Here is a 20,101-nt window from a genome sequence, read left to right on the forward strand (position 1 = left end):
CCATTTAAAATCATGTTTACGAACAGCTGGATGACAAATGTGTTTGATAAATCTGAAGTGAAAAAACAAGATGCAACACTGTCAAAACAGAGATCTCAATTACATGACAAATGCACTCATGGAAGAGAAAGAGGAGGAAACACATCCAAATGTAACAGTGGTCCTCTGAGGCTGGTACAATCCCATGTGATTCTATTTCCTTTTCATGCTTAGTTCAGCTCTGCGTCCTGAGGCTGGATGGCTCTGCACCTGGCCCTCCTCCCGCTCTTCTTTCACTACTTTAGATTTATGTAGAAGCCCTTTTCTCCTCAACAATGTTCCCTATATGACCATTCGCATCTCTTCCCTGGCTCCCCTGCTCATTCCGTGCCATCTGCTCTGGCTGTCCTGCTATCCCTAGAACCACATGGCTCCCTTCCTCCTGGCCTTCAGGTGAGTGTCCACTCTGATGTCATCTTATCAGAGAGGCATTCCCATCCCTTCCCCACAGCCACCCTGTGCCCTTACTCTACTTTATCTTCCTCCACAACACTTACCACCTGACACATTACAAATGTGTATTGAGTGACTCTCCTCCCACTGGAATGTTCACTGCATGAACACAGGTACTTTTGTCTGCTTCATTCACTACTATATAACCAATACCTAAAACAAATCCTGGAACTTAGTAGGTGCTCAATTAATATTTATTGAGTGAACGAATTCACACAATATATTCTAAAAAGGAGATGATGGGAGAAGTTATGGTTAGAACTGGAGAGAGGGAGGCAGACATCTAATTTAAATACCTATATTTTTATGTGAGACATCTGGCAGTAAATTTCAGTCCCAGTATTCAGAAAGCCAAAACCAATATACCTGCTTATTTACAAACACCAATAAAACTGCAACAATGAGCTCGTAGTCTTATAACATTCTGGCTAGTTCTTCCTCAGCCTCATCGATCCGCTCTCGGTCACTACTGTCAACCACAAAAATCACACCTGGAAAGCAATCACAAGCATGTTAGTAATCTGAACCTGGAAAGAGCAGCTGTTTATGTAACCTTACAGCTTCTCCCTGCTCACGTGTCTGGTTTCACTGAAAAAATCAATATGAAAGGATATATAATCTCTAGAGTCAGGAGGCCTGCTGTACACTCAACTTGCCTATCTTTTTCAGAAGTGCCACCGCCTTTCAACAGATTAATAACAAGAATAAATATAGAAAAAGGTAGGCTCATTTTTAAATCACTTTATTTCCACATAAGAAAAAAAAAGGAATTTGAAAACATGCAAAGTTTAGTATAATAAACAGCATTCTAGGGCTAGTACCCTTAAAGCAAACTTGAGACAATGGCTTAGTTTTAGGCATTTTATTTGGGAAGTGATCCCAGGGAGCAGGAGTGAGGAACAGAGGGAATAAAACAGGGAAGGAGGGACAGCCAGTACAAGGGTGAGTTATCAAGTTGGCCACCACTTGTTGACCATTGCTTGGTGCTGTTGGACATTCTAAGAAGCCATATGAAATGCCTCCCAGAATTGTCCATGCAGGAGACAAAAAGGGGAAATGTTTATCCTTCCATACTCACCTCCCACTGTTCAAGAGTAACTCAACAGACATTAGGCCACCAACACTTCTGGGTCACATTTGTATGAATGCCAAGAGAGTCCCATGGGCATTTGTAAAATAACAAATTTGGTTGGTCTTTGTCCCCAAATTCTAGGAGCTAGCCTCTAAACCCTTGAAATGTTCAGAGTGACAGAAGTGACTCTGTTATGATGGTGGGCTCACACTTGATGGTTTTGGTCCCTGGAGAGTTTATGCTAACAAGATCACCTCTGGAGAGGGGAAGGGGGCTGAAGTTTGAGTTACATGATTCAATCAATCATGTCTATGTAACGAAGCCCCAATAAAAACTATGAACACTGAAGCTCAGGTAGACTTCCCTGGTTGGCAATATCTGTATAATGTTACACATCGATGTGCTAGAAGGGTAACGTATCCTGACTCCACAGAAAAGGACAATGGAAGTTTTACATATGGTACCTTCACAAATCTATGTGTTTCTCCCTTTGACTGACTCATCTGTAACTTTTTGGTATCATAAAACTGTAATTGTAAGCATAATGATTTCCTGAGTTCTATGAATCATTCTAACAAATTATCAAATCTGAGGGGGTAGTGGGAACCACCAAATTTGTAACCAATTAGTCAGAAGTGAAGGTAGCCTGGGAACCCCTGAACTTGCTGCAACTGGTGACCTAAGTGAGGGACTCTTGTGGAGGACTGTGTCCCTAACTTGTGAGATTTGGCCCAACTCCAGGTAGTTGGTGTTGGAAGTTTCGGCAGCACCCTTAAACTACAGAAACTGAGACATACCTGGGATGGGCCGAAGAATGGTACCACCACATCGCACCTGAGTGAAAGTGGGTGAAACCTGCACAGACCTAGTCACTGCTACAGTGGCTTTAGGAAGAAGTTGGGCCAAAAGGATCTACAGAGGAGGTGCCCAGAAAGTATCCAACACACCATCCAAGTACAGGATAGGAAAGACTTACTTAGCAGTAGCCTATGTGACAATAACAACTTGGTGTTTAGCTGATAGTAAGCACTTTGAGAGAAAAATGTGAAGTGGCTGCCAAAAGACCAATTTGATCCTAGGCTGTGCCACCACTAGTAGTGATAGCAGCCCATAGCCCAGTTTCTAGGACGTGGGTGATGACAAGCTTACTCTGCGTGTACATCAGTCAGAACATCCTGAGAATGTTACGTGGTCAGTGCTGGACTCCACACTCTAAGACATGGGCAAACTGGGGGGATTCAAAGAATGACCAGGATGGCTCAGGCTCAAACACCAGATCATATGAAGAATAACAGACATAATTGTGGAAGATTTTACCTAGAAAAAAGACTCAGTAGAGGGCTAATGGCTCTCTTCAAATATCTGAAGGGCTATGACATGCAGAGTTTAATGTGTTTTATATAGCTCTACAAGTTAGGCTGAAGATCAGTGGGTAAAAACCCTAGGAAGTCACCATAATAAAGAGTCAACAGAACTGAAGATGCAATGGGCTGCATCAAGGGCACTCCTGTCACTGGAGATATTTATGCTCAGCTTAGGCCACAACTGTGGGGACACTGCAGAAGGAGAAGGGACCCTGGCAGGGAAATGGTAATGGGATGAGATGACCTCTCAATTCCCTTTGAGAAGGAGATTTCATGACAATATCTAGGAGAGAGCACCAGTGCTGACCTCCACAAATTCCCTCTGTGTTCCCAGGCCCACCCAATAGCTGCCTGAACCAACTGCTCTGGAGCAGCCTAGTCAAAGTCATGTCTATTAACATTGTAAAGATTAAAAAATGAAAAAATGAAAAACATTCAAAATTCCCCCAAAGAGGTGACACACTATCAGCAGTTCTAGACTCTGATCATAGCTAAGCAAGGTTATCCAGACATTCAAGGAGATCCTTGTTTTCCGATGCAAAACTGACAGGGCAGAAGCTGACATATTATCCCTTTGCCATTCTTAATAAAAATAAAGCTTTATCATGTTAAGTCCTGTTTTATACTCTGTGTATTTTATACTCATATAGGTCCTAACCTAAGAACTTAGCAACAGACTGACCATACCTTTGAACTAAGAGAACCTACAAATGGTACATTTACACATATACTATAATATGTTTTTAAAATGGGGATATATACATACATACATATATGCTTGCATATGCATAAAATATGTCTGGACAGTTATTAAAGAAATAAAAGTGGCTGTCTATGGAAGGGGACCTGAGTGGTTAAGGGACAGGAATAAGATCATGACTTTTCACTGTTGTATTAATATGTCTATGTTGCTTATAACAAAATACCTGGAACTTGGTAATTTGTAAGAAAATGATAAATGATAACTACAAATACAGTTAAGTGCCAAAGGTAACAGCTAAAACAATGATATAAAACATGAAGGGACAGTTGATTTGAGTGTTTGGTCTGAAAATATGGACAAATGTAAGTCTTTACTATCAAACACATGCAATGAAAGCACCATCAGCAGTACAATCTTCAAAACTAATCGACTCCAAATAAGTTCTAAAATGAGCAACTCGCAGATGCCGTATGGTTAAGATTCTACATGAGAATGAAGGTATAAAAACTATGCAAACATATGTCTTAACAGGCAATGTTCAGTAAGGTATCATTTATGCAGAGTATAACCAATGAAAAAACTCAAATAGATTGATGGCAGAATACATTAAAACCCTGCTCTTAAGGAACCAGTGAAAAGGAAATAAGGTAATGATCTGGGATATTTGTGCCTAATCATACACCTGTAGAACAGCAGGGCAACGGGGAGGGACTGTGGCAACACAAGACACCAGGATTTGGGATTTTGGGTTCCAGCCATCCCTGTTCATCTTGTTCTCTCCAGAGGCATGATTTTTAAATATTCTCAACAGGTTTAAAAGAATAAACTGAATTCAAATTCTTCAAAAACTGGTACTTGATCTAAGGTGCATATAACTTAATTAACTAACCATTAGTTTTCTAACCATTCTGGATTAAGAGAAGTTTCCTATACAGGCCATTAAAGCCCAAGTACTTTTTCGAGGGACACAGGGACCACTGCTCAAAAAGAAACCTCCCCAGTAAAATGTAAGAAGATCATCAGAAGACAGAAAGATTTGGACAGTCCAAATGAAGCAGGGCATCACAAGATATTGCTTCAAGCATCCACCTTCAGACACATTAAGTCATTCCAGGGCTACAGACTGGGTAATCCTTACCTTGGGTGTCCTTAAAATAATGTCGCAACACAGGTCTAGTTTTGACATGGCTAGAGACATCCCAGATTGTGAATATAATATTTTTATATTCTATCATTTCCACATTGGAACCTAAATTGGGAAGATGTAGAAAACTTTTGATTACAATTTTGCTTGCTGAACAACTCAAAATAATTTCAACCAATATTTGGATATTTATTTTAATTTATAAAGCAGCTTGCTAGTTAAAGATCTATAGCTTACAAAGAGAATGTGCTAGCTTACTCTCCCATTCATCATGACAGGTGTCTCAAACCTTGTGTATTCTCCAATCTCCAACCATACACCTCCCCTTTCTCTCAGCAGAAGGCCTCACAGTGTACTTCAGAGCAAAGAGAAGCCATCCTTGGGACTGACTTCCACTTCCCACCAAACAGAGTAAGAACCTACCTATATTTTCACCCACACTTTTTTTCCTCCCTCTCTGAACAACGTAAGGGGGAACCATCTCATGCCAATTCCCTCCACCTATGTGCTGGGTCCAACTCATCCAGATTATCTGGAACCTTTTACTATTGTTATTCTCTCCCCCATGCCAGTATCTTCAACCTGTTCTCCTCAGCATGCTTGTATTCTACATCTTTAACAAACCAACCAACCCTTCTTTGACCCCACATCTTCATCTGCTATCACCCTCTTTTTGCTCTTTTAAAGTCAAACGTCTCTAAGAAGTTTAGCACAACCACTGAGGCTACTTTGTCACTTCTCACCCAACAGCACCTTAGATCTGCTCTACCACGTTAGGTAGCTGATCTCACTAAGGTCAGCAATGATCACCATGTCAATAAATCCAACACATGCTTTTCAGTTCTTATGTAATTTGATTTTCTACCTGACACCACTGCTCACTCCCTCCTTGAAATGCTTCCCTGGTTCCTATTTTCTATCTATCTCTGGCTTTACCTGCTCAGTCTTCTTAGTAAGCTCAGCCACATTTAGTTGATCCTTAAATGATGGTGTTCCCACGAGTCTGTCCTGCCCCATCCATTCTCTTCTTTCCACACCTCTCCCTAGGCAATCTCACTCACTCCCCGGGCTTCATTACCATCTATGCAGTAACAGCTCTCAGATTTATTTCTTCTAACCTAGATCTCTCTCCTGAGCTTCAGGCTCACAATCCAACATCTTTGGTTACATGTCTCCAAAGCCCCAAAATAAGGCAGTCTGTTAAAAACTAAACTTATGATCCCTACCCCTTCAACCTGCTTCTCTACTGGTTATCCCCTCATTGATTTCATTCCACAAACTGAAAATGTGGGAGACATCCTGGACACTTCCAACTCTCTCACCCTCAAAATCCCATTACCAAATCTTATTGCTTCAACCTTCTAAGTATCTATTAGTCACCCTAACCCAATAGAATATCATATGTAGCCTCAATTACTGAAACAGCCTAACTAATGTCCCTGCAGCCACTATTCCTTCTCTCCATCCAGTCACTGCTTTCTAATCAAAGCGATCTGTGAAAAACACATTATGTGGTCATATCACTTCTGTGCACATTGGTTTGATTAAAATATTTTATTATACATGTTTTTTCATTTTTATGTTTTGACAACTGGCCAGTATGGGGATCCGAACCTCAACTTTGGTGTTACAAGGCCATACTCTAACCAACTGAGCTATCCATCCAGCTGATTAAAATATTTTAAATTTAAAAAAAAAAAAGAAAGAAAGGAAAGGAAGAATAATCTCTCCTTGGTTTCCCACACTCAAATCCCAAACATGACTATCAAGCCCCACAGCAACCTGGGCCTGCTTACCTCCCAAATCTCAATTCTAGTCATTCCTTGTTTTAGTGAAAGACCCTCACTACATTGCAACAACCTAAATTCTTGCTAAATTAATATATAAATTCAATGCCACTTCATAGTGATGGGGGAGGGGGCAGGAAACTTAGCAAAATTATCTTAAATTTAATCTGGAAGAATAAAAGCATAACCAGGAAATCTCTGAAAATGAATAATGAATTTTTTTTTTTTTTTTAAAGATGACTGGTAAGGGGATCTTAACCCTTGACTTGGTGTTGTCAGCACCATGCTCACCCAGTGGGCTAACCGGCCATCCCTATATAGGATCCGAACCCGGGGCCTTGGTGTTCTCAGCACCACACTCTCCCGAGTGAGCCACAGGCTGGCCCTATAATGAATTATTTTTAAATATATTACCAAATCCTAGTAATACTTGAAATAATAGAGTTCAAATGAATACAACGGAAGTTGTCTAGAGAGACACATACCAGTGAGAATTTAGTATACGAGAAAGAAGACATTTCAAATCAGCTTGGAAAAATTATCCAATAAATGGTACTGGACAATTGTCCACCCCTGCACTGTCTAATACATAGCCAGTAGCTATATGTGGCTATTTAAATTTAATTAAAGTTAAATACAATTAAAACTTCAGTTCCTTAGTTGCACTAGCCACATTTCAAGTACTCAACAGCCACTTGTAGCTACTGACTATCATCACAGAAAGTGATTTCGGACAGCACAGGTCTATCCATTTGAAAAATACAACCAAACCCCTACCTTACTCATAACAGCAAAGTAAATTCAAATGGATAAAATATTTAATTAAATGTTTTATAAAATGAAACTAAAAAAACTGTAAAATTAGCAGGAGAAAATATTGGTGAATATTTTTATGATCTTGGAGAAGACCTTTCTAAAAATGATACCAAAACTAAAAAAAGAAAGACAATTGGTAAATTAGGCTACCTAATCATTTTAAACTTCTATATGGCAAAACACAGAAAAAATAAGGTTGAAAGAAAAAAGCAAAAACTGGAAAACATAACTAACACACATGACAAGAGTTGTTCCTGACCCATGACATCCTTCCTCAAGTCATTGAGACAAACATCTCAACAGAAAAGCAGTTGAACAACGTTAAAAACAAGTCACAGAAGAACTAATATAAATGGCCAACAGACGTTTGAATATATTTTCTTATAATAAAAGAAATCCTAATAGAAGTCAGTGTTTTTTCCCCACTCAGGTTGGCAAATTCCCAGGAGAAATTAACACTTTTTACTGTTGGTGGCACATCCTCTTTGGAGAACAGTTTGGCAACGTGTATACACATTTTAAATACACATTCATCTTAATATAGCAATTCTTCCTCCAGGAGTTACTGCAAGGAGATAAAGTACTTGTTAACAAAAATGTAAAAGACGTTCACATTCGTATCGTTTATATGAACAATTACAAATAACCTAACCATCCATCGGTGGAAATTATTTAAAAATATAGCCATATAATGGAATACAGTCAACCCTCTGTCTCTGTGGGTTTCACATCCATGGGTTTAACCAACCACAGATCGAAAATACTTGGAAAAAATAATTGTATATATACTAAACATGTACAGACTTTTTTTCTTGTCATTATTCCCTAAATAATGCAGTATAACAACTATTTGCATAGCATTTACATTCTATTAGATATTATAAGTAATCTAGACATAATTTAAAGTATACAGGAGGATATACCTAGATTACATGCAAATACTATGCCATTTTACATCAGGGACTTGAGCATCCAGAGTTTGGTATCTGTGGGAGGTCCTGGAACCAATCCCCCACAGATAACAAGGATGACTGTACTAACCAGTTATTAAAATTTGATGTTGATCTATGCCAATGTCTTTCTTAGTCCTTACCCCCTTTATCTAGCGAATGCCTTCTCATTCTTTTGGTCTCTGTTTAAACATTTCTCAGAAACACCTTTTCTGTTGGTTACCTGGGCCTCCTCCTATAGCTGCATTCAGCTAGCGAGGGCTGGGCTGGACCTTTCTCTTTCTAGGTAGTCTTTTTTTCCTCAAGGAGCATTGAGCTTCCTCAAATGATGGTGCCAGTTTTCTGTGAGGGCAAGCCCCACTGCACAAAGCACTTATCAAATCTCTACTTGAATTACATTTGCTGATGTCCCATTGGCCAAGCCAAGTCATGTGACCAACCTCAGCATCACTGTGGAAGAGGACTGCACAAGGGCATGGATACTGAGGAGCATGATTCATGCGAGGGCCATGAGTTTAACAATCTACCACAAGATTTACATTCAATTCATTGGCTAAATATTTAGTGGATGCCTAATATGTGCCAGGCATTTTGCTAGATGCTGGGGACATTGAAAAAGACAAACATGATTCCTGCTCTTACTGACATTGTTGGGAAGAAGAGAGTCAGTGAGCAAGAAATTACAAATGTGCTGAGAGTCACTAAAAACTTCAGGTTGCGGGCCGAGCCCGTGGCGCACTTGGTAGAGTGCTGCACTGGCAGTGCGGCGACGCTCCCGCCGCAGGTTCGGATCCTATATAGGACTGACCGGTGCACTCACTGGCTGAGTGCCGGTCACGAAAAAACGACAAAAAAAAAAAAAAAAAAACTTCAGGTTGCTATGGAAATTTAGAACAGAGGAAACTGGTCCAAGTGATCAGGAAAGGTGTCCCTGAGAAATAATGTTTAAAGTGAGACCAAAAGAATAAGCTGGAATTCACTGGATAAAGGGGGAGGGGCTGAGGAAGAAGGCAGGAAAGCATTCTGGAGAGGAAAGGACATAGAAAGCAGTCCAAACATATTGTCTAATGCAAAGTAAGTTGGAATACAGCATGCATATGTTTTTACAAAGATACCCACCAAAATCTTAATAGTTGAGTGTTTTTTAAAAGTTGCCTGTTTTTCTGTATGTATGAAATCATAGAAGCATCCATTATTTTTATAATTAGAGAAAACCAACCAACCATGCTACAGTATTTTTATTTTGAACTAATACATTTTACAAATTGTGTGTATGAACATTCTCATCAGTTTCTTCCTTCTTTGTTGTTACAATCTCTGAAGCTTCTGCCCAAGTTGAAAGTCGATCACTTGAGTCCTGTGCCTAATCCAACATTCAGGATCTTGGTTCTAGAGGCAGTTCTCAGGGCAAAGATTAAGTTCTGTCAAAACCACCTTTGCAAGTCTCTTAAAGAGCCCACAAAACGTAGTGCTGGTTCACGGTAAGATCAATTTCAGCCAGATTGTGCAGTTTCTTCAGTTGGACACAATCTCAAGTAGTTGGCTTGAGCCAGAGTGAAGAAAAGAAATCATACTCCATCTTTAAACCCTAGGAGTGTATTTGGTGTGGAGAGATGCTTCCACTAAGAAAGGTCAGCTGGAACAGAGACTGCCTGAGAAGGCAACAGCAGATTCCCAACTCCCACCTCAGGCTTGTGCTGGGAACACAATAACTGAGAGGAATGGGGGGCATAACTGCCCTTGCTGCTTACATCACTATTATCTTGTTCTCTTTTGCCACAGTGTAAATTTGCTTAACCTAAATGTGCTGATGTGACTCCCCTGTAAACCTAGAAATGTGCTAAAGATGTAGAGGTTAGCCAGTTAGCTCAGTTGGTTAGAGCATGATATTATAAAACCAAGGTCAAGGGCTTGGATCCCTGTACTGGACAGCTGCCAAGAAAATAATAAATAAATAAATAAATAAATAAATAAACAAACAAATAAATAGATAGATAGATAGATAGATAGATACATGCTGAGAAGCAATTAGAAAAGTATATATAGCCTTGTTTTTGGCATCCAAAAGTTTATATTCTTGGCACAGACAAGATTTTCAAAAACAAAAATTCAATAGTATAAGAAGCATGCAAAAGTGTACCAAACTAAATTGAAAATTGGAATTGCCACAGGTCGATAACATACCTACTGTAGGGATGGTATTCACAACCTTTCCCAGCTTCAATTTATACAAGATGGTGGTTTTCCAACTGCATCCAAACCCACCATAAGAATCCGCATCTCCCTTTTCCCAGGTTTTTAAAAGAGCTTTTCAAAAACGTTCCCCCTGGGCCGGCCCGTGGCTCACTCGGGAGAGTGCGGTGCTGATAGCACCAAGGCCCCGGGTTCGGATCCCATATACGGATGGCCGGTTCGCTCACTGGCTGAGCGTGGTGCTGACAACACCAAGTTAAGGGTTAAGATCCCCTTACCGGTCATCTTTAAAAAAAAAAAAAAAAAACGTTCCCCATTGTAACTGAATTCTGTAAATTGAAAAGAAAAGCAAGTCAAATAATTATTCTTTGCAGAGATATAAAAACAACATACATAAAATACAAGTATCAAGTAGAGGTGATTGTTTACCTTTTACTCCCAGTAAAAAGTAAACAATTTTAAATACAGTTTGGTCAATAAGGAGTAGTGCATCTTGTTTTCAAAGAGAAACTCAACCACACTTTTTAGATTTTTTTCTTCCAGCAGCTGGCCAGTACAGAGATGGAACCCTGGACCTTGGTGTTATCAGCACCATGCTCTAACCAACTGAGCTAACTTGTCAGCCCTCAACTAAACCTTTTCATGCCTCGCCAGAAAATTCTATCTTCCTCTGCAGCATTCAAGAGGGAGAAGCAGAAGCACTATGGTGGCAGCCTTTAGTCACCCTTAAGACAGAAACAATGCCACAGCAAATACATTTATACCTCTCTCTTGAAACGAGAATTAATGAAGTAGAGAACCTGTTTATTTTACATAATATGAAGCAAAGTCCTTAAGTCAGGTTAAATAACTGTATCCCTTGGAAATTCAGTAGTTGCCATTGGCTAGCAGACAATACAAATACCCAGGGAAGAACCTAAAAAATTTCAGAGTTGAGGAAATTCAGCAGTGGGAAATGCACTGCTAAGAGAGAAATTAACTAGGCAAAGAGTTGAGGAGATACCATAGCATCCAATGTTCTATGGGGTGACTATCACCTTACTCTCAACCAGTTTTTAAAACTTTTTATTTCACACCGGCCAGCCACCAAAAAACCAAAAAACCTTTTCATTGAAGTATAATTTACATACAGATATAAACATATATAATAACTGTAAAGTTCAATAAAGTTTCACAAACCAAACACTTCTATGTAACCAGATCAAGAAAAGATGATTACTAGACCAGACAGATTCTCCTCGTGCCCCCTCTCAGTCATTACTCCCCAAAAGGTAATCACTATATTGACGTCTAACACCATATATGTTCCCTATTTTATTTTTTAATAGAGTACACAGCCGGTTATATAAAGGAAGGCAAAGGTAAAGTGGCTTTGCAAAATTTACTACAGTCTTTTTTCTTTTAACACATCAGCTTATTTGAAATGTGAGTTTGACATTCTAATTAAAGACTTAAAAGTAGTACCGTGTCTACACTTCTAACCAAGCTCTTGGAAGTCTATAAAGATTCTTCAAAAGGAAAAAGACATATATCCTTGTTCCAGAGACGATGATTTTCCTTTTAAATTGCTAGCCATGGAAAGCTTTACTCCTGGGCAGGACAGGGGATAAGATGAAACAAGGACAGCCAATCTCCCATTCATCTGGACCCTACAGACCTCAGTGGGGAATAAATTAAATTCCAGAAGCTCCACCTCTGAAATTCAAGTTTCCCACAGTAGATTAACATACTCAATTATATTCAAGTACACACCACCTAATTCTGCAACGAGAGAAAGCGAGCACAGCATTTATCCCATTCACAAATGAGGTACAGGTAACCAAAGAATGACGAATGCTTTAATCATTCTGAGAAGATCCAGTGCATTGCAGCACTCAGAGTGTTGTTGGGCAACCAAATTAGAGATTCCTTTTCTTTGATTCCGAAAAAAGACAAATCTCACAGACGAAGCAAATTGCAAGGAACATGCTGGGGTAGGGAAAGTACTTCCCACTTAGATGCCCCTTGAGGCAGGTAGTGTAACCACGAGACCAACTCAAACAGGGTCTATTGTTTAACCATGGCTTAAGCTTTCCTACAGATTAGAGCCGAGCCAAAATTTCCTAAGTCATGCAACTCCAACACCCGCCAAAGAAGCTTTGACCAAATAACACCCGGAACCAGTGTTTCTCCCCAGGGAAACAAGGAGGCCAGGACGTGACCGAAAGTTGAAATGTCCGAGCTCCTTCAGAAGTGAGGGGACCGTTGTCCAGACAGATCTGGTGCTAAAGCACACCAATCAAAACCTGTCCCGCCAGGCTTCCGTATACCAGCTTGTTCTAACCATAACACATGAGGAGGCAGATTTGATAAAGCTCTTTCTTTCCTGAAAGACCGGTGCCACAGCATTGGCTTCTACGCGCGTTGGGTAGCGAGACCTTGTTGGTGACAGTGGTGTCCGAGTCCCGCCGCCAGGCAGCTCCCTCTCAACCTACGGGCCCTCGGGAGAGGGGAGAGCCCCGCCGGGAACTTGCCAAGCCTCTTTCTGTTTCTCGCTGACCCGGCCCTCTAGACAGGGTGGAGAAGGGACAGCAGAGCTCAACCCCTTCCCGCAGGCCACCGCCGCTCTCCAGTTTCCCTCCCGCTAACGTAGCGGAATCCAGCCAGGACTTGAGAGCCGCCACACCTACCATGCGGCCGGCGACTCAGCTGTCCCGTCTCTGAGCGCCTCCACCGCCGTGGACTCAGCCTTTAGGATTTCGTCTCCCCTCACTGGCGTGGGGGGCGGGAACAGCAACCAACCAATCACCCAACGTTTCCTAGAACTTTTGCACCAATGAGCTCAAAGTTCTATGAGTGACGACACGTCTGGCCAATGCAAAAGATAATAATGCCTGGGCTGCCGCCCCCGCAACCTCGGTGACGTCACGAAGCCCTGGAAACGCCAGGTTTGTCTTCCAATAACAGCTCACCGCGTCCGGGCGAGACCCTCCCACGTGCCCCATCCCGATGTCACGTGCGACCAATCCGAAAAGTAAAAGCGCTTCCGACTTGCCTTGCCAATTAACCCGGAAAAATTCCGAGGATTTAATTAATCCCGGGAGCATTCCGACCAACCAGGTGCGGGGGAGGGGCCAAATTCATAGTGATATTTAAGGAAATTTGCCAATGTCAAGCCGAAAGTAGGAACTAGTCTGGGGCGATGTTTTGTGTAGAAGATACCCAGATACCGACACCGAGCTTAGGCATAAGGAAGGTGTTCTATTCAGTGTGACGCTAGACTGCTGCCCTGCCTCTAAACAGATTTTCAACAATTGGGGAAAATACTAGCCACCTGCCCCTTAAGACAAAGCCCCCGCTTCCTGAGAAATGCTTTCAGTCCCCTAAATGCCCACTTGGTTAGCTAAAAAGGTGACAAACGCCCGTAAATGGTACATAACTGAAATAATCAGAAGAACATCTTTTAAATGTATAACATGTGCCAGGAACTATGTCAAGGGCTTTACCTGCATTATCACTGAAACTATTATAACTGCCATTTTACAAAGAGGAAGATTAAGGAGACTGTCAGAGTCCAGCCTGGGTCTGTCTGACACCTTAATCTTTTTAACCAAATACTTTCTCTTCTGGTTACAGTGATTATATGTATGAGGGTAAATACAAGTACACAGAAGTTTTTCTACGTGACTCAAAAATTAAAGAATTTTTCTTTCTGACTATAAAAAATTATACCTAGTCATTTGTTAAAGTACATGGGGGAAAAGGCACTCACCCCACCCCACCCGCAACACACACACCAGATGGATTATCTCCTTCCTCCTGCCCTCGTTGCCTCTAATCATCCATCATCCTACCACCCAAAGGCCACTGTTACCTTTGGGTTTATTCCTTTCCAGTCATTTTTCTATGCAATTTTTACATATTTCAGATTATGAATACAAACCACTTTGTCTTTTTCCACTTAACATTTTAATTTGAGCTTTTCCCACATTAACTTTCTTAAACATCACTTTTGATAGCTAGGTGATGTGCCATCATATGGATGTGTCCTGATTTATTTAATAATTTTCATGTAGTTAAACATTTAGATTGTTTCTTAGTTTTTCTAGTATGAATAATGTTGCAGTGAACATATTTTTTTCCTTCCTGCATTCCTAGATATTTTTTTTTAGGAAAGAATTCCTAAATTGGAATCACTGGGTCAAAATGTGAGATATTTAAGGCTCTTGATACTTATTACATTGCTGAATTGTTTTCTGAGTAGATTCTACAAATTTAAATTTCCATCAACCAAGTGAAAGCCACACTTACTTCATCATTTGGTAACCTCTTTTTTTTTTTTTTTTCTTTTCTTTTCTATTTTTATAGTGGTTTTAGTTTTACAGAGAAATTGAGCAGAAAGTACTGATCGTTCTTGTACCCACCCCCCCCACAACATTTCTCTTATTATTGACATGTTACATTAGTGCAGTACATTTGTTACAATTATGAATCAATCTTGATATATTATTATAACTTAATTTACATTAGAGTTCCCTCTTTGTACAGTTCTATGGGTCTTGCCAAATGTACGATGTCATGTACTCACCATTACAGTATCATAACAAATAGTTTTCCTGCCCTAAAAATACTCTGTGCTCCACCTATTCTTCCTTCCCTTCCCATCCCTCCCTCATCCCCTGAAACCCTGGCAACCCCTGATTTTTCCCCCATTACGTCAAACATTTATCATTTCTTTGTATTGGAAATATTCAAATCCTCTCTTCTAGTTAATTGAAACTATACAATAAATTGTTGTTAATTATAGTCACCCTACAGTGTGACAGAACACTAGATGTTATTCCTCCTCTCTAGCTGTACTTTTGTATCTGTTAACCAACCTCTCACTATCTCCCCTCCCCCCGTACCCTTTCTAGCCTCTGATAACTGCCATTCTACTCTCTACTTCTACGAGATCAACTTTCTTAGCTTCCACATAAGAGTGAGAACATGCAGTATTTCTCTTTCTGTTCTTGGCTGGTAAGCTCTTTTTTGATAAATGGGGTTTCATGGAGCAACAGGAACTCTGATTCATTGCTGGTGGAAAAAGCAAGGTGGAACAGCCGCTTTGGAAGACAGTTTGGTGGTCTCTTACAAAATTAAACATACTTTTACCCAAAAGAGTTTAGTAGGAATTGAGCATGAGTAAAACTTTTGTCCACACAAAAACCTGCACATGGATGTTTATAACAGCTTTATTTATAATTGCCAAAGCTTGAAAGCAACCAAGATGTCCTTCAGGGGTTGGATGGATAAATAAATTGTGGTATATCCAGACAATGGAATACTATTCAGAACTAAAAAGAAATGAGCTATCAAGCCATGAAAAGACATGGCAGAATCTTAAATGCATATTACCAAGTGAAAGAAACCTATCTGAAATAGTTACATATTGTATGATTTCAACTATATGACATTCTGAAAAAGGCAAAACTGTGAAGACAGTAAAAAGATCAGCGGTTTCAAGGGGTTAGTGGGGAGGGAGGGATGACTAGGTGGAGCACAGAGAATTTTTAGGGAAGTGAATCTATTCTGTATGGTACTATAATGGTGAATACATGTCATTATGCATTTGTCCAACCCCACAGAATGTACAACACTAACAGTGAACCCTAATGTAAAATGTAAATTTTGGGTGATAATGTGTGTCACGTAGGTTCATCCGTTATGACAAATGCACCACTCTGATGGAGGATGTTGACAGTGGGGGAGGCTGTGTATGTGTGGGGGCAGGGGGTATATGAGGTTATCTCTGTACTTTCGGTTTTGCTGTGAATCTAAAACTGCTCTAAACTGCCTTTAAAAAAGGCGGTGAGGAGTCGAGTTCTTTTGTTTGCTAATATGGTAACCAAAACAAAAAAATCTCGTTAGTTTTATTTTCACTTCTTTAATTTCTTTTTACCTTTTCCCAAATGTTTACTAGTATTTTTATTTCCTCTACTACAAATGATACAACATGTCCTTCTACTGACTTCCAAGGTCTGGCCAACAACCACGTAGGTTCTTTGTTTGAATAGTGTCATCATAACCTGGAAAAAAAACGGTGAAACAGGTAAGATTTTTATCTACTGTTGTTTTTGCCTACAGAGGGAATGTTGGAACTGATAATGGGAATTGATGCCTCCATCCCTCACAGCCTGAGAATATTCACTATTTTCCCAAGATCTGTGTCAAGCCTGTGAGTAAAACAAAGTCCCTGTCTGACTGCTAAACAATTCCAATCATGTAGATACACACGTTTTGTATATATAATATATACATTTATACATACATGTAGTTTTATGACATAAGGAATGTATGCAGGTGAGAGAAGCTAGAAGAAAATAGGCCTAACTTACTAGTGATCACATTTAGGATGTAGGGATGTGATTTTTTTTTTAAGTAATTGAGAAAAAATGGTGTACTAATTTTATAAAGGAAAACAATTTATTAAGAAAAAAACTGATCATTAGGAAGGTTTAATTGAAATCATGATTGTTGTTTAGGGGAAGTTTATCAATCTCAAACTACAGTGACTCAAAAAACATGAATTGCTTATGGTGATATTGATTTAGCAGGGGTTTTTTAAATAGAAGGCACTTCTTGTCAATATAATGTTATTTGTAAAGCGTGGAAAGGACAAAATGTTTTTAAAAGAAGTGGAGAGATAATTTCATCCTGAGAAACCTCTTATTTGGAGAAAACTCCTCATCTGTGGGTTAGACTTTAAGATTGGTTAATAGTGTTACTAGAATTAGTCGTGGTAATGAGATAGGAGGTGCTTAGTTTCCATGGGTTCAGGTTTCTGGACACACCTCTGGGTTTCAAGACGCTCTCCAAGGTCTCAGGCCCCTGGACTAGGCCCTCCCCTAGAGGACAGTTACTGTTGCAGATTGAATCTATTTTGGGCACCAACACTGGGAAATTGAAACCTCAGGGGGCTGACTTATGCAAATCAAGTTGCTGGGCATGCTCAGTAGAGAGGTGTTATATAATCCTAACAGCCAAATCTACTCAGTAGAGGGGAGTTAGTCTTCTGAATGACCTTCCACTAGTTGTGCTGGAGAACACTGAATATTCTAGGTGTTTTCCAGTGGGTATGTTGGAATTCGACCAATGAGCAGGCTCTATAAAGAGACCAACTGAGCATGTGCAAGACTCCATTACATAACTGGGAACCACCCCTTGAGTCAAATATTTATTAGATATCATGAATATGTATTAGATAGCAAAACTATAAAAGTCGACTCTACAGCCAGCCTGCACTTCACCTGAGGTGTCTATTTCTTTCTTTTTGTGTCAAACTTGCCTTTAGCAGGCTGGTATTCTCCAACTTGCTGCCTTTGGATGCTTGCTTTCCTGGAGTCCATCTGCACCTCCCCAGGAGAGGTGTGTATACTTCACTTTACTTTTGTGTTAAGCTTATTTCTAAGGCATTGTTGCTCACTCTCTTGAGCCAGCCTACACTTTGTACTAAGTGTACATTTCTTACTTTTGTATTAAACTTGGTGCAGACCTTGCTCAGTCTCTGGAGCCAGGCTGCACTTTCTCTGTGAAGCCTATACTTGTACCGTTACCTGTTTGCACTTTGTACTATTGCCCTGTCCTTGAATTCTTTCCTGTGGCAGAGTCAAGAACCTGCTAGAGGATGTGGTCAGTTGAGGCTGACTACTGGGCCTTACCAGACCCTTTTCTCCAATATCATTGGTATGGTAATGTCTACTGTGTATCTGCTGGGTCAGATGCTGAATGTATTAGGTACTGTACCATAACTATCTCACCCAACTCTCACATAAAAACATTGAAGTTTAGAGAGTTTAGATGTCACACAGTATACTTCCCTCCAAGTATCACTAAACTTACTGCTCTCTTCTGGTCAAACTTCTGATCAAGGGAAGTCTTTCTTTCTTGGGAAGCCCTACTGTACGTGTTCCTTGCCCTAGAAACAGCCCTCCAATAATTATACTCACCCTTAAGTGAAACCTTAAGGCTTCACTTTCTCTCAGGAATCCTCTGGAGCACTGTCACAGGTACCTATATAGTCACCCTAATCAGTGGCAGTGTGTGGGCAACTCAGCCCCTCCCAGGACACTCGGACTTCCATTTCTCAAGATGCATAAAAGCTCATCAGACCAATATCTGAAAAATCTCTTTTCAGAAAGATGCGGCAGTTTTCTGGCCCCACGATGTTAATATTAATATGCAGGGTTAGGCAGCCTGGTAAGTGCATTGTAGCTTGCTGCATTAAAAGATCATGTGGTTTCCATAGCAACATTCCTTCACTTTCCAGGGAGGACTTTATCATCTTTCCTTCCCACTCACTCTCCAGAATGAATTGATTTTTGTGACTAGAGTTGTTTGTCCTTGGTACTGCAAAGAAAAACAACATATTCATTTAAAACACACACACAAAAAACCCAACCAAAAAAACCTGACTAGCTAGAATGCTTCATGGCATCAGCTGGTTTTTTCTTTTCTTTTTTTTTTTTTGTCTTTTTATGACCGGTAAAGGGATCGCAACCCTTGGCTTGGTGTCGCCCGAACCACGCGGCGGGAGCGCCGCTGCGCTCCCAGGCGCTGCACTCTCCCTAGTGGGCCACGGGGCCGGCCCTTCTTTTTCTTTTTAAAATTCCATATCTTCTCTCCATTTTGCTCAGTCTAGCCTTATCCTTCATTTTGGGAAATAGGTTTTTCTGACAGAAAACAAACAGATGGCAACTCCATCATCCTAACTGGCTATGATAAGGCTGTAAAATTAAGTGTTCACAAGGCTCCCTGAAAGCCTGGCCTTGCACTGCATGGGTGGCTGACCTGTAGGTTATGGTTGGAGCGGCAGGATTAAGGCTCTCTACCCACGGATGGCTTCCCATACAGGGTCACAGCCTCTGAAATTTTGCCATTGTAGGTTTGTTTCCTTAGGCTAGTCATACTCTCCTGGCAATTGCTCTTAAATTGCAAATATTCTTGGGAGGAGTATACATTAGGTTATGGCCACTGAAAGAACTTGGGAAAGAGAGAAGAAAGTTCAGAGGGAAAGGTATAAAAGGGGCTTCGAAGACCACCTTTGTCTGTTTCACAATAACATCTGCAAGGGGGCAGTGTAGGTCCTTGTGTCTCTCTCTCTCTCTCTCTGCAGATGCCTTCTGACAATTACAATGCGGTGGTGAATTCACCGAACAGGACTGTTCCCTGCAACACCTGCATACAATCCTGCTGGAAGACTTTTGAAACACAAGCCCTGCAGTGACTAAAAACTCCTATCTCTGTCCCCAGTGCTATTTGTTTAACCCTACAGTTTCAACGGACTAAAGGTAGTTTTCCTTTGGTTAATGTGGAAAGCACCAAAATGGCACATTGCTTTGTTAAAGTGGATTACAGTGAATCAGTTCACTCGTGTGGTTTAATATGGCCCTCACTCCTCAAAACACAGAAATTTATTTTTCCCCAGTTATATTGTGTTACCACAACTGTTACAACTAAAATGTCTACGTAACCAAACTGTTGTTCAGCTCCCTTCCAATGGAGCACTCACTAAGCAATGTTTAATGGAACATAATTTGAACATAAAATTATATCTGTGCAC

The 20,101-nt window shown here is 40.4% G+C and overlaps 1 pseudogene; it reads right to left on the minus strand.

The window, feature by feature from the left end:
• Nucleotides 1-906: 906 nt before the first annotated feature.
• On the minus strand, nucleotides 907-10,653 carry LOC134365107 (ADP-ribosylation factor 2-like; annotated as a pseudogene).
• Nucleotides 10,654-20,101: the final 9,448 nt, after the last annotated feature.

Source organism: Cynocephalus volans, chromosome 16 (assembly GCF_027409185.1).
Source record: "Cynocephalus volans isolate mCynVol1 chromosome 16, mCynVol1.pri, whole genome shotgun sequence".
In the NCBI taxonomy this organism is placed as follows: domain Eukaryota; kingdom Metazoa; phylum Chordata; class Mammalia; order Dermoptera; family Cynocephalidae; genus Cynocephalus; species Cynocephalus volans.